Raw genomic sequence first — 15,390 nt, 5'->3', positions numbered from 1 at the left:
TTTCACTGTTCCTCACTCTCCTCATGTTCTCATCTCCCTCCTCTCCAGCCGAGAGTCCGTATTCCATATTCAGCATGCACCCTCAACACCTTGTGTCTCTTCCACTTGATTTTATTCAAGTTGGCTAAGTCCAACTCTTTACCAACTTCCTGTTTGCATCATGCTGCAAAAGTTGCTTGAAGAAAACCATGTGACATACCAATCACTCTCTCCTCCAAGTCATCATCTCAAGCCTCAGGAGGGTTCTTAATGTTGCTGGGAGATCATACTATGCTCCCCTCATCTGTTCTCTCTTCTGAATGGCTACTTCACACCTCTTGCCTCACACACACACCCCACCAGTGCCTTCTGATCACACAGCTTCCTTTTATCACCATGAACATAGTAGCAAATGAAAGAGAACTCCAAGCTCTCATGATCATATCCACTACTTACCAGGCACCAACCCACAGATCTAGTTTCTCTCCTTGTTACTATGGAAGAACTGAGTTCTAAGCAAAGTTCAACTTTTCTCCTTTTATGCTATTTCTTATTCCATTTCTTCTACCCAAGGACATTCTTCCAGCAACTCTCCCTTTTTCCTACATCAGTTTTATCTTTGTTCCTAGATTTTTCTCGACAGCAACAAACTGGTATTTCTCCTAAACATATTGTTATTTCTTCCTTTTTAAAAAAAAATTTATGTCTTTATCTTGAGAGAGACAGAGTGTGAGCAAGAGAGGGGCAGAGGAAGAGGGAGACACAGAATCTGAAGCAGGCTCCAGGCTCTGAGCTGTTAGCACAGAGCCTGACGTGGGGCTCAAACCCACAGACCATGAGATCATGACCTGAGCCGAAGCTGGACGCTCAACTGACTGAGCCACACAGGCGCCCCTTTATTTCCTCCTTTTAATAATAGAATAAAATAAAACAAAACCTCTCTTGGTCTCTCTCCTCCTCTGCTCCCATTTTCTCTACCCCTTAATCAAACTCCTTGAAAAGGTTTCCAATTTCTTGCTTCCTATTCTCTCTTGAATCCCTCTGGTAGGGTTTTGAACACACTTCCCCACCAAACCTGCCCCCTACATTGTTAAGGCCAGTGGCTACCCAGCCCTCATCTTACTGTTACCAGCATGTGACATATGTGATTACTCCTTTCTCTTTGAAATGTTTCTTCACTTGGCTTCTAGAACACTATATTCTCCTGGTTCTCCTCCTTCACTGACTTCTCAGTTTTCCTTTGCTAAGTCATTCTCGTCAACACCCTCCTACCATCTCCAAAGCAAAACTCATAGTTGTGTATCACACATAAACCAATGACTCCCAAATTTATATCTGTAGTCCAGACCACTGTGAACTCCACAGATACATGTCCAACTGCCTACTTTACATTTCCAACTGAGTATCTAATAGACATCTCAACATGTCCCAAACTAACCTTTCAATATTATCCCCCAAGGTCTTTTCTATCTTGGTAAATGGCAGCTTTTCTACTTTCTCAAAACCTTGGAGTCAAGTTCCCCTCTTTCTCTCTGCCCCATTTCCAACCCATCAGAAAATCCTTTTAAACTACTTTCAATTTTTTTTTTTAGTGCTTTTTATTTATTTTTGAGATAGAGACAGTGTGATCAGGGGAGGGTCAGAGAGAGAGAGAGAGACACAGAATCCGAAGCAGGCTCCAGGATCTGAGCTGTCAGCACAGAGCCCAACGCGGGGCTCGAACCCATGAACCGTGAGATCATGACTTGAGCCAAAGCCGGATGCTTAACCAACTGAGCCACCCAGGCACCCCTTTTCAAAAAATTTTTAGTGCTTTTTATTTATAAACTACTTTCAAAATATGTGCAGAATGTGACACTTCTCGCTATTTCCACTGCTACCATGCTGGACCAAGCCGCCATTATCATCATCACCAACACCTGGATGGTTGCAGAAGCCTGCTCAATGGGTGGCTTGTTTCTATTCTCACCCTCTTCAGCCACATGTAACCTTGTTAAAATCTTAGATCATGTCACTTTTCTGCAAAACCTCCAATGCCTTCCCATCTGTATCAGTTAACGAAATGCTAGCTCTGTAAGATATAAATTCCAATATGTCAGTGGCATAAAATAGTCAATAGAAGTTCATTTCTCAGAAAAAGTTCCAAAACAGCATCCCTGTTCACGGAGCAGGGTTTTTTTTAAAGTTTATTTATTTTGTGACAGAGAGTGTGTGTGTACGTGCACACACAGTGGGGGAGGGGCAGAGAAAGAGAAAGAGAGAATCCCAGCAGGCTTTGCGCTGTCAGCGCAGAGCCCAGTGCGGGGCCTGTACCCAAGAACAGTGAGATCATGACTGGAGCTGAAACCATGAATCGGATGCTTAAACAACTGAGCCATCCAGACGCCCCCAGGGAGCAGTTTTTGTTTTTTTTTTTTAACAAGAACCTGGGCTCCTTCCATCTTGCGGTGGGCTGTGGGCCATCTGCAATACACAGCTTCTAGGGTTGCCATGGAAAGAGAAAGACCTTGGAGAATGGCATGTGGCCGGTTTGTAGGCAAGTACTAACAGTAGTAGACATCATTTCTGCTACTTTTCCTTTGGCCAGAGCTCAGGTACCTGTGCACACCGCAGCTGCGTGTTCATAGAAGGAAGAGGAAAGACTTTGGTAAATAGTCAGTTTCTTCCATGCCTTCTCAGTCTTAGTAAAAGTGAAAGTCCTTACAATAGCCTAAAGGCTCTACATGGTGTCCGGCTCCTCCTCACCCCCATCTCTGCTACCTCCTCTCCAACCTCACTTTCTCTGTTCTCCTTAATTGCCACAATCCAGCCAGACCGGCTCCCTGCTGCTTCTCAAACACTCCAAGTATGCTTCAGGTCAGGGCCTTTACTCTTGTTCCCTTTTCCTGGAATGGTCTTCACCCACCTTCAGATGTTCACTTACATGTCATTCTCTTTATGCGCCTTCTCTGGCCACTCTAAGATTCCAACGCCACCCTAGAGAGTCCCAGCACTCTTTTCTCTCCTTTCCTGTCTTAATTTCTTCCTTGGTACTCCCATTCTATATATTTTGCTTTTTTACGTGGATTTTAAGCTACATACTAGAACATAAGCACCAGAAGAGAGTTTGGTCCATGTTGTCTATTGCTGGATCCCAGTGCCTAGAACAGTGTCTGGTGTGCAGGAAACAATACACTTATTTGTGGAGTAAATGTTTAGTAGCAACATATGGGCAGAATAGGGAAAGCCTGAAGAACATCGGCCTTTTGAGGTTGACATCACACCTGCCATAAACATTCCTTCAGCGCTTCTTTCAGAGACAGAATCCAGGCTTAATGAGCTTTGAGTGCAGGTAAGGTGACATTTCTTATGCGTGTCACCCCTTAGGTCCTCTTCTTCCTCCACCTTTCTAACTCTGGGGCCCACTTGAAGCTTCATGTGCTCCCTTTTTCTCACGGCTTCCTCAGCTGCCTGCTGGCCAATGACCTTTCTAAGTATCTCCTTCAGCCTAATGGCTTTTTCTTTCCTGGTATTCTGCCATCATCTTAGACTTTCAATGTCTTGAACTCTACACATGTCTCTTTTCTTCCTCCCATCTAGCTCACTCTACCAGTTTCCTATGATTAAAACTTTAAATTTCTGAGTGCTTCTTCAGTTCTTTCATCGAAGCAGTCACTAAGTCCAGGACTTGTTATTTCCACCTTAAGAATTTCTCAAAATAAGTCAGGCAGAGAAGGACAGATACCATATATTTGCACTCATAGGTCTAACAGGAGAAACCTAATAGAGGACCATACGGAGAGGAAGGGGGAAACAGAGCTGGGGAGAGTGAGGGACACAAATCATGAATACTGAATACTGAAAACAAACCGAGAGCTGAAGGGGGAGGGGGATCAAGGGAAGGGGGTGATGGTCATAGAGGGGGGCACTTTTGGGGAGAAGCACTGGGTGTTATATAGAAACCAATTTGACAATAAACTATTAAATTTTTAAAAAAAAGAATTTCTCTTGTATCTAAAAGTTCTTTTCCACTTTCCTTGCTCTGTCCAGGCAAAGCCCTTATCCACCGGGGATCTCAGGGTGGCAGGGCCCCATCTCTGGCAGAGTCCCATTACTTCCGAGATGGGTGGCTCTCCCACTGGTCTGCAGTTCTGTGAGGGCAGGGACCATGTCCATTGTGGGTTTACTAGCACCTGGCACAGTGCCTGACTTCAAAGAAGCGTTTTTTTAAGTTTTTAAAATACGTCCTGGGGCACCTGTATGGCTCAGTTGGTTAAGCGTCCAGCTTCGGCTCAGGGTATGATCTCACAGTTTGTGGGTTCAAGCCCCGCATTGGGCTCTGTGCTGACAGCTAGCTCAGAGCCTGGAGCTTGCTTTGGATTCTGTATCTCTCTCTCTCTCTCTGTCTGACCCTCCCCTGTTCACACTGTCTCTCTCTGTCTCTCAAAAAATAAATTTAAAAAACATAAAAAATAAAATAAAATATGTCCTGAGGGGTGCCTGGGTGGCTCAGTTGGTTGAGCGTCCAGCTTCGGCTCAAGTCATGATCTCGCATTCATGGGTTCCAGCCCCGCATAGGGCTCTGTGCTGACAGCTAGCTCAGAGCCTGGAGCCTGTCTTCAGATTCTGTGTCTCCCTCTCTCTCTAACCCTCCCATGTGCATGCTGTCTCTCTCTCTCTCAAAAATAAATAAAACATTTTTTTAAAAAAGAACTATTAAAAAATTAAATACATCCTGATGCAGTCGATACTGTCATTAGTCCTTATTAGGAGATATTCCTCCTAGAAAGAACCACTTTCAATCCCCTACCTCCCACACAGGTGCAGCATAGAAACCTTCAGAAGATCGACAATTCCTACTGCCTTCAGCTCTCCTCAGGTTAGGACTTTGTATTACTTTGAGAAACTACTATCTGTACTCTCTTTTCATACCTCTCCCCCACCTTTTTTACCTCTCATCCCCAACCTGGCATAACATTTACCTGCTCCTTGTCCCCCACTTGCCCTTGTTGCTATTACTGCTGTTGCTGAGTATTTGCATTCAAGAATTCCTTAGTCCAGCCTGAGTCACACCTTCTTTGAAGTCCTCTCTGGCTACCACCAAGGGTCACTGTCACTCCTTTGTATGAATTCCCAAAGCATTCATTGTCAACCTCTCACCTTGGAACATAAACGTATATTAACTTGCTTTGTATTTAACTCTTTCAACAGCATACTGTGTTTGCATTGGATTTTGAATTATAGAGGCTTTATTTGCTAAGAACATAAGTTCACATTCCATTTGTTTTGCAAACGTAGTTGCCCTCACTTAATGCATGTTTGAATTTCATGACAAGAAAATGACTTAAGTGAAAAACTCCCTGTATTCCTCTTAAATCAGGGAAATGCTATGGGTTCCACCCATTCGGTTTACTTAACATTATTAAGCATTTACGCTGAACTGGGCAGCAAGGTCAGAGCTGTAGATAAAAAGATGAGTAAGTCCTGTCTCTGCCCTGGAGTTTAGCCTAGAGGAGGGCAATGGAGAAGCAACTTTTTATAGCAAAATTTGGCAAAGTGTATGGAAGATACAAAGAGGAAGGCAAATGAAGAGGGGATTATTATGTCTGGTGGGGTCAGGAAAGCCTTCTAAAAGGCTAACCGGGACTTCTGCGGATATTCATAACACAGAACATCAGGAAAATGCACTTTTTCCAGGCGGAGGAGGTCATCTGAACACAGCCGACCAAAGAGATGTGAAAGGGTCGGCTGTTAGGTAACACCGAGATAATGGTGGCCAGAGCACAAGATCTGTGAGTGAGGGTAGTGAGATAAAGTAGAAAGATAACACTGGAGTCAACGACTGAAGAGCCTCTCGTAGGCTACCCGATCAGGGCGGCAGCATTGAAGGGAAAGAAATTGGGACTGTTCAATACAGCTGAGGACTGATACAGGCGAATTAATTTGGCCCTACGTGCTGGTGGGCAAGTAGATAACTAGCAGGGTAATCCAAGAAGCCCTGTGGAGGCCGAGTCATGCGCTGTGAGTTGGGACGTGGCTGCCAGACAGCCACGCCCAGACGCCGCCCGGAGTCGGAGACTCAGGCGCATCATCCCACACAGCTGGGGACCAGCGTTGGGCGGGAATCCGGTCCACGCACTCGGCGCGCTCGCGGGGACGTGGCGCTTTCCAGCCAATCCCGGCTACACGACTGTAGAGCCAATGAATATCCGGGGAAGCTGTGCGACAGCGGCGGGTTCATTGATGATTGGTCAGGAGGACGCCGGCGAGGCGGATGGGGGCGGGGCGCAGAGCCGCTTCCGGTTGGGCGGTGCTTGCGCGCGTGAGCTGAGCCGGTGGGTGAGCGGCGGCTGCGGCAGCCTGGGCTGTGGGTGCCAAGAGGAAAGGTAGGTGCTGTGGTCCTCGGTTCTACCGAACCATCGCCCTTTTTCGCTTTCTTTTGGTCCTCGGTCCTCGCTCTCGACGCTGCATGGGTCCCCTTCGGTCGGGTCCCATGTTTCTGCTAGCGCGGGGCTACGGCCTTGAGACTGCTCGCGACCCCCGGGCCGGCAGCGCGCAGTCTGAATTGAAGGCGGCCGCTGGCGTTCCCGCGCGCTCTGGGAAGGGGCCTGGGTCTCGGCGAACTCCGGCTCCCGGCTTTGCACTGTGTGGGGTAGTGTTTTGTGCCTGGCTTGCCACGTCCTCTGACCTTGGGTCGCGTCTCTCACCGAGTCCCTCGGACTAGAGGGTCACTCGTGTTTGCCTACTGAAGGTCGGAGGGCATTGGGGTAGTAGTATTGTAACACTTCTCTGCCACCTTCCGCTGCCCCGCCTACCTGTGTCCTCCAGCCCCAAGGCCACATCCAGAGTGGAGGGTGCGTCTGCCAAGAAAGTCGTGTTCACCCACTTTGAGGGTGTTAGAAACGGGGCAGGAAGAAAGCGGGGAAACACTTTGTGATTTAAAATAACTGTAATTTTAAAGAAAAGCCGACTATTTCGAGCCTGTTTGGCTGCTTAGTTCTGTCAGCGACAGAAAAGAGTTTTTAAACCTTTATTAGGGAATTGTATTTTTACCTTGCTTTGTTGCTCCTAGGTCCAGACCCTCGTTCTGTTTTTTGGCATCTTGTGATCAGCAGTAAACTTAATTCCCTACCGCTGCCCTGATTAAGAACATAGTCGGTGGTTGATAGTTTTGAAAGCAGCTTTTGCATCAAGGCAAGTTTCCTGGGCCTCTTGGTAAAATTTTCGGGCCCTTGATCTCAATTACTGAGTATAAATTCCCGGAATAATGTCTCTGAGAGTTGAACTTCATTCACTTCCTGGCGGCAGGGACCATAATTAATGAATTGGGAATAAGGTTGTCTCTAATATGGTTTTATAACTGGGAAGTGGAGACCGTGTAATCTCTAATAAATTATTTTTTTGCCCTAGAATGGAAGACACACCACGAATGCATGTCTGACCTCATTCAGTAAATTTAGTTAACCAAGTGACAAACGATGGCCATCACTGAAGAAATTTAAGTAGTATAGTACACATTTAAAGTACAAACCTGTCACTTGTAATTGTGTGTAGAGGATAGGTTGCCTAGACCTTATCTGAGTTTTACAGTGATATCGGGGTGTCCAGTAGGATTTTTTACATGTAGGAGGTCCAAGAACAGATAAAGATGAATTGGATATGCCTTAGTGGGTGGTACTCAGTTACAGCTTTGAAATCAATTCATCATCACTCTCAATATAATTGTTTTCTTTCATTCATCCATTTATGTGTCAGAAGATACTTACTGGTGGCATTTTATTTACATTGCATTAGTATAGGAGATCAGTAATTGATATTAACACAATTTTTTATAACCTGGGTGTGCCGGGGTATTGGAAAGACAGAGGCGTAACCATAGACATTGGAGATGCTAGGCCATAACATCCCAGATCCTCCCTGAATTCTTAAATATTGGTGTTGTTGATGTTGTAATTTATGTATTAGAGTTAAAACAGCTGAAATGACCCTTTTCTGATGGCCAGATCCGGTAAGGGGGTTGGGGGTTGGGAGCTGGCAGGAACTGCATTTCTGCCAAGTACTTTCCAGCTATTCCAGTAAAATGTATTGGTATGTAAAAAGTGCAAGACGCTGTATTAGGGACTGTAGAAAGAATAGTTTCTATTAGCTGAGAGTCCTGCCTTTTAAACATATAGTATCTAAGGGAGCACCTGAATAGCTTAATCAGTGAAGCGTCTGACTTAGGCTCACTCAGGTCATGATCTCATGGTTCATGGGTTCACGCCCCGCGTCAGGTTCTATGCGGACAGCTCAGAGCCTGGAGCTTGCTTCAGGTTCTGTGTCTCCTTCTCTCTGCTCCTTCTCCTACACTCTGTCTCTCTCAGAAATAAACAAAACATTAATAAAATATAGTATCTATAGGGGAGCTTAGGAGACAGTTTATAGTAGCTTATGATCTGTTGTGGAGTGGTACAAATTTTATAAAAGTTGAGAGTATTGGGTACAGATTACTTCCAGCTGGCATATTCATAGTAGATAGATCTTTTTATCTAGGACTTTAAAATTATTTATAGACATTTGGCACAGAAGGGAGGTTGAGCTAAAATAACTACCAAATTCTCAAGGACTTTATGCATGTGAAAAATGAGCGGCAAAATTACAAGTAGAAAACAAAGTCCTGTGGCAATTTTGCAAGGCATTCCTATGGCAGTTAATTATGTTTTAGAATTTCATCATCTCCAAAGGAAACTTTTTTCTCCCAGAATGTTCTGGAATTTTTTCTTAAATTTTTTTCTCTGTAGCCAAAGCACTGTTAAGTTTGTACTAGGTTGTTTTGCATATAGAGCTCATGAAACCTGAGTAATAGTTTGTCGTTCTTAAAGCTGTTCTTCTGTAGACACATTTTGCAGTTTTCTGTTCACAGCTGTTCTTATAAATATATGCTCTGAGTACCATAAATAATTTAATCAAGAGGTGTTGGGATGCTTGGGTGGTTCAGTCGGTTGACCATCTAACTTTGGCTCAGGTCATGACCTCACTGCTCTTGAGAAGCCCTGAGTTGACTCTGTGCTGACAGCTCAGAGCCTGGAGCCTGCTTCAGATTCTGTCTCCATCTCTCTGCCTCTCTCCTGTTCGTTCTCTATTTCTGTCTGTCTCTCTCTCTCTCTCACAAATATAAAATAAAAAACAAAATAGATGTTAATGAACTAATGTAAATGTTTCATCACTAGAGAAACATTGAGTAAATGGCTTGTCATTATCATAACTTTTATCAGGTCATGAAGGATGACATTATTCCTTTATTGTGATAATCCATTGGTGGTACTTGTACTAAATTTGTAAGTGAAGAGTGTCAGATAACCAGATAGCTTTAGATTTCATAACCTAGGCCTTATTATAGGCCCAGGTTGTTCCACCAATCCAAAATTGAAGTAGTCACTAAGGATTGCCTTTTTTGCTGAATATCCAGCTCAGAGAACTGGAATTTTACTACCACACCCATTTCCCCCACTTGTTAACTTTGAGCAATGTGTCTTTGATCAACCAGAATATCTGTGGAATCACTCAGTGCTAATGTTCTTATAATTAATTCGGATATCTAAATTTCCCTGAAGCAATTTAAGTGTTCTGTGACCAATGACTGGGAAGGAAGTGAGGGAAATGGCAAGAATTAGAGCTTTCAAGGAAAATTTTGAATGGCTAAAATAAACTGATTCTTCAGGCTAATCTTTGTTATTGAAAGAAATTTAAGCTTATGATACTAATGTTTTCTCCTTCTAAATAACTGGAGTAATTCATGAAAAAAAACTTTGCAAAGGACCATTATTGGTGACATACTTCAAAACGATGATAGTGAACTTGGTATTTTTTCTGTTCTATTTAGTTTGTGACTCTAACATGGCACTATCCAATAGAAACACAGTACTAAGTCACATGAATACATTTCACCTGAAATTTTAAAGCAGTTTAAGTTAATTTAATAATTTATTAAATCCAGTATATACAAAATACCCTTCTTTATATACAAAGTAAAACACTTCTTTCACATCTTAATTCACACTAGCCACAGTTCAAGTGCTTAGCAGCGGCATGTGACCAATAGCTATTGTCCTGAACAGTACTGGTCCAGATTTTTTTTTTTTTTTTAGAAAAATTACTAGATATTACCCTTGGTGAGGGAGGGGCAGAATTTTAGAAAGGAAAAACTTATAGGTAACTTGAAAACTAGTTGGGGAGATGTTTTTTGCACAACCATTGATCACCTTCTAGATCACATGGTAAAAATTCATACAACTAAGTCCTTCATTTATGTTTCTTGATATCTTGTTATCCATTGATGTGTAGCTGTAATGAAGAAGGAAGGAAAAAAGAAGGGCCATTTAGTTTTCTATCATTTGGTTTCTGTTTGGTTGAAAAGAGATGCTTCAGAAATAACTGCATCAATATAGTTCTTAAAATACCTGGTGTGAAAAGTTGTACTGTTCTCATATCTTCCCATATAAAATATCCTTTGTCATGGGGGATAGTCTTTGTTTCTACTTGAACATTTTTTATATACTATATGGATTTAGATAAATTTAGTACAATCCTTTTTTAATATCTATATTCATAGAACAAGAGGCCTTTGTTAAAGTTTCTAATCAGGGGTTGATTGATATATGTGGGCACAAAGAGTATATATTTAAAAAAATTTTTTTTTAATTTTTTTATTTTTGAGAGACAAGGAGAGACAGCGGGAGCAGGGGAGGGTCAGAGAGAGAGGGAGATACAGAATCTGAAGCAGGCTCCAGGCTCTGAGCTAGCTGTCAGCACAGAGCCCGATGCAGGGCTCGAACCCATGAACCGTGAGATCATGACCTGAGCTGAAGCCAGACGCTTAACCGACTGAGCCATCCAGGTGCCCTGAAGAGTGTATATTTTAAAAAAAGAAAAGTTATTTAAAGTGCAGAGCTTTTCATTGCCCACTGCAGAGAGATGAAAGTAGGACCATTGGGTTTGTCCATCAAGTGGTCTTTGATTACTTTTATAAGCATTTTCATCAGTGGCAGATTGAAAGCTAGGTTTCAGGTTGGCAGTTGGTAGTGAGGGAGCAGAGATAGCAGTAGAGACAATCTTATGGGTGAAGGAAAGGGAAGGGCAAGCTTGAATGAATAGCAAGGTCTGGGCAAGACAGATTTTAGATTTTGGAGACCTGAGAAGTATTGATTGACAAGAACAGAGGAAAGAACCTTTAGAGGAGTGGGATTGGAAGGTTAATTGAGAGCAGGAAAGGAACAATTTGGATAGATGATAAAACAGGAGCTCTTGACTTTTACTCTGGAATTATTCTCTTATTCTTGTTATCAAAATGTTAACCCTGATGTGGTGCCTGAGTGGCTTAGTCAATTAAGCATCAACTTTTGGTTTCAGCTCTTGTCATGATCTCATGGGTTCATGGGTTCAAGTCTTGCATCAGGATCTGTGCTGACAGCATGGAGCCTGCTTGGGATTCTCTCTCTCTTCTCTCTCTCTCTCTGTCCCTCCCCTACTTGTGTGCCTGTGCATGCGCTCTCTATCAAAATAAATAAACTTTTTTTTAAAAAGTCAAGCCTGAAACTTGATTTTTCTGTCTAAATCAAGGTGAATCCGTTACATTTCTCTGTTACATGTATCAAAACATTGTATGTATCTTTTCGAGGCCCTGGTAATGAGCTTAATGAATTCATATTGTAACATTTGGGGTTTACAAGAGCTGTTAGGTGTTATGCCAGAATTGTTATGGTATTTTATTCTGGGGATGTAATTAGTCATTTATAAATTTTTTCTAAATGTGAAGTTTCTGTCTCAGTAGGCATAAGGAGAATCTTCTGTTGCAGTGACTTGATTTTACTTGATTTTGTAAACCTCTAGATAGTGTTTGGATATGTCACAAAATAACAGAAATTTGTTCTTTGTCTCTGAAGAGTTTGTTGGTCTAAAGATTTGTTTCTAGTGTAAGATGGAAGTTTTATTTTGCCCTAAAAGAAAAACATATTCATTTAGTCATTTAAGAGAGCCACTAAAGATCTAATTTTTCTTTCCTGTTCCACAGATTTGATTGATCAATCATTAAATTATTGAAGGGTAGCCTGAAGTGTTATTATAGAACAGCATGTTTTACTTTGAAAAGACTTTATGTCTTAAGAATAGTTTTTTCTTGGGGCGCCTGGGTGGCTCAGTCGGTTAAGCCTCCGACTTCGGCTCAGGTCAGATCTCATGTTTGTGGGTTCGAGCCCTGCGTCAGGCTCTGTGCTGACAGCTAGCTCAGAGCCTGGAGCCTGCTTCCATGTCTGTGTCTCCTTCTCTCTCTCTGCCCCTCCCCCTCTCATGATCTGCCTCTCTCTCTATCAAAAAATTAATAAAACATTAAAAAATTTTTTAAAAAGAATAGTTTTTTCTTTAGTTTCCTTTTTCAATCTAGAGAAATGGCTTCCAACTAATACTGAAAAGTGTTTTTATAATATTGTTTAAAAAATACACAGAGGAGCGCCTGGATGGTTGAGTCAGTTAAGCATCCCACTCTTGATTTTGGCTCAGGTCATGATCTCACAGATCTTGAGTTTGAGCCCTCCTTTGGGCTCCATGCTGACAGTGTACAGCCTGGTTGGGATTCTCCCTCTCTTTATGTCCTTCACCCCCCTCAATCTAAAAAATATATAATACAAACACATAATACATATGAATGAGTACTCATTTACAAAATATAGACAACAGAGTACAGTATTAAAGTTTACTCCAAGCCAGCCTCATTACCCCATCCCATCTCTTATCCCTTGAGCCTGGGGATTACCAACGTTTACAGATAGATGTTTATCCTTCTACACCATTTTTGTGCGTGTGTGCTATATTTTATACAAATATAAACAATCTGGGAGTCTGTTTTTTTTCTTTTTACGTAAAAGATCTTGACATTGATTTGCAACTTTTTTATTATTGTTCAACTTAACATGTCAGTGAATTTTCCATTTCAGGGCAGACTGGTCCACCTCATTCTTTTTAACCTTTGTGTACTATTCCATAATACAGATTGCATTTACTAGTTCTCTGGTTTAGCTTGTTTTCCTTCTTTCTTTCTTTTTCTTTCTTTCTTTCTTTTTCTTTCTTTCTTTCTTTTTTTATCATTATAAGCTGTCATCGTTAAATATCTTTGTGCAAGTGCCTTTGTATACAAATTTGGGTGTTTCGATGGAATAGCATGGAATAGAATGCAATAAGCTTTGAGAAAGCATATCTGAGTTCTGACATTGGTGGAAACTTCTTAAGTACCACCTTCTTCCCATTTCTCCGAGTCTCTTGTTCTTTCACATTGCTTCTTATCATGGGGTTTCATCAGTCTTTTTTTTTTTAATGTTTATTTTTATGTGGGGGGAGTGCAGAGAGAGGGAGACAATGAATCCAAAGCAGGCTTCAGACTCTGAGCTGTCAGCAAAGAGTCCAACATGGGGCTTGAACTCAAACCGCAAGATCATGACCTGATCAGAAGTTATATACTTAACTGAACCATCAAGTGAGAGAACTTTTATTTTGGAGAATGGGCTTTAGTGGGGAGTCACTGCCTTCCATTATCTCCTTAGCTGAGTTTCTGTTTGACTTACTGGCACTTATTTACAGTACTTTCTGTAGACAAATCCTCCTCTGCCATTTCAGGACCTTCTCACCCTTCTCTACTGTGCTCCTTTCCCAGGTGTGGGGTATGGTGTCCTTGTATGCATTTACAGGCTGAAAGTTATTCACGGAGGCTTCAGGTTTTGCTTTTGTATTGGGATTAAACGTATTTCTCTGTTCGCTTTCCTTCTACCTTTAAGGAGTCTTTATATAACATGTTCACCAGTGGCTGTGGTAAACCTTTTTTAGTTTATTGAATCTAAAGAATTCTAGGGGCGCCTAGTGGCTGAGTTGGTTGTGTTCTGACTCTATTTTGGGTCAGCCTGATCTCAGGGTCCTAATCAAGCCCCGTGTTGGGTTTGTAGGGCTTCATGCTGAGTGTGGAAGCCTGGTTGGGATTTTCTCTCTCCCCCTTTCTGCCCCTCTCCTGTGCGCTCGCTCTCTCTCCCTCTCTCTCTAAAAGCAAACAAACACACAATAAAACCTCTCGCTAAAAATAATTTTTAAAAACTAAAAAAAAATTTTTTTTAATCAAAGAACTCTATAAATCCAAGGTAATACAGTGTAACTTCCTTTAACTGCTATTTGGTGGTTACAAGAAAAAGATAACATTGAAATACAGCTAATCTGTTGGCATATTTAATTTCTTTATACACTGGAGCAATCTAGTTCCCAAAGTTTTGAGTCAGGATCAGATATATGCAGATTCTTTATATTAAGTCTAATTTCAGGTCAAATTTTTTAAGATATCACTATGGCTGTTTGAAAGGTTAAAGTAGTGGTTCACAACCTGGCTGCCTTTTAAAAATATTAATAGGGATGGGACACATGGTCATATTTTCTTAAAGTCTTTGGGTGGTACTAGAGTTCAGTCAGTCTAGATTGAGAACCCCACTGAGTTAAGTTATGCTGAAAGAATTTTCATATTTTTAAAAATATTTACATAAAAATTTGACTAGATGGTTCCATTAGTGACATCCTGGGGAAAGTGAACTCTGACTGGTTTAATCTGCATATTAGGATAACAAAATGCATTTAACTTTCATGTGATGCAGTGACCTTCTGTATACCGAGCCTTTTATTACTTTCCTAGGACTGCTGTAACAAATTAGCACAAACTGGGCGGCTGGGTGGCTCAGTCAGTTGAGCATCTGACTTCAGCTCAGGTCATGATCTCACGTTTGTGGGTTTGAGCCCCGCGTTGGGCTCTGTGCTGACAGCTAGCTCAGAGCCTGGAGCCTGTCTCTGGATTCTGTGTCTCCCTGTCTCTCTGACCTTCCCCTGCTCACGCTGTCTGTCTGTTTGTCTCTCTCTCTCTCAAAAATAAATAAAACATTAAAAAAAAAAAAAGGTTCAGGTATTTATTCTCTCCTAGTTCTAGAGGCTAGAAATCAGAAATCAAAGTGTTGGCAGAGCCATACTCTGTCTTTAGGCTCCAAGGGAGGATCCTTCCCTCCCTCTTCCTAGCCTCTGGGGTTGCCCGGAATCCTTGACTGGCAGATGCATCATTCCAATCTCTGCCTCTTTTTATAACTTGGCATTCTCTTCTCTGAGTGTCTGTCCAAACTTCCCTCCTTTTATAAGCATATCAGTCATTGGATTAGAGGCTAATCCAAATGACCTCATTTTAAACTTAATTACCTCTGCAAAGATACTGTTTCCAAATAAGGTCACATTTGCAGGTACCAGGGTCAGAACTTCAGCACATCTTTTTAGGGGGATACAGTTTAACCCACAACAAGCTTCATGCCTAAAAACCACCTGACTACCCAGTAAGGGAGCCACTAATCACAAACAGAAATGAGTAAGAGGTTACGTGAATTTACAAAA

The 15,390-nt window shown here is 42.0% G+C and overlaps 1 protein-coding gene across 2 annotated transcripts in view; it reads left to right on the top strand.

The window, feature by feature from the left end:
- Window positions 1-6,250: 6,250 nt before the first annotated feature.
- The window catches only part of CALU (calumenin), a 29,427-nt gene continuing 20,287 nt past the window's right edge, over window positions 6,251-15,390 (top strand). For both annotated transcript variants that reach the window (XM_029923815.1, XM_029923810.1), the window contains exon 1: window positions 6,251-6,344. The gene's annotated coding sequence lies outside the window, so the exon portion shown is untranslated. The remainder of the gene's footprint in view (window positions 6,345-15,390) is intronic.

The sequence above is a fragment of the Suricata suricatta genome, chromosome 2 (genome assembly GCF_006229205.1).
Source record: "Suricata suricatta isolate VVHF042 chromosome 2, meerkat_22Aug2017_6uvM2_HiC, whole genome shotgun sequence".
In the NCBI taxonomy this organism is placed as follows: Eukaryota; Metazoa; Chordata; class Mammalia; order Carnivora; family Herpestidae; genus Suricata; species Suricata suricatta.
The sequence above is the reverse complement of the archived record's forward strand: the minus strand, read 5'-3'. Positions and strand labels throughout refer to the sequence as shown.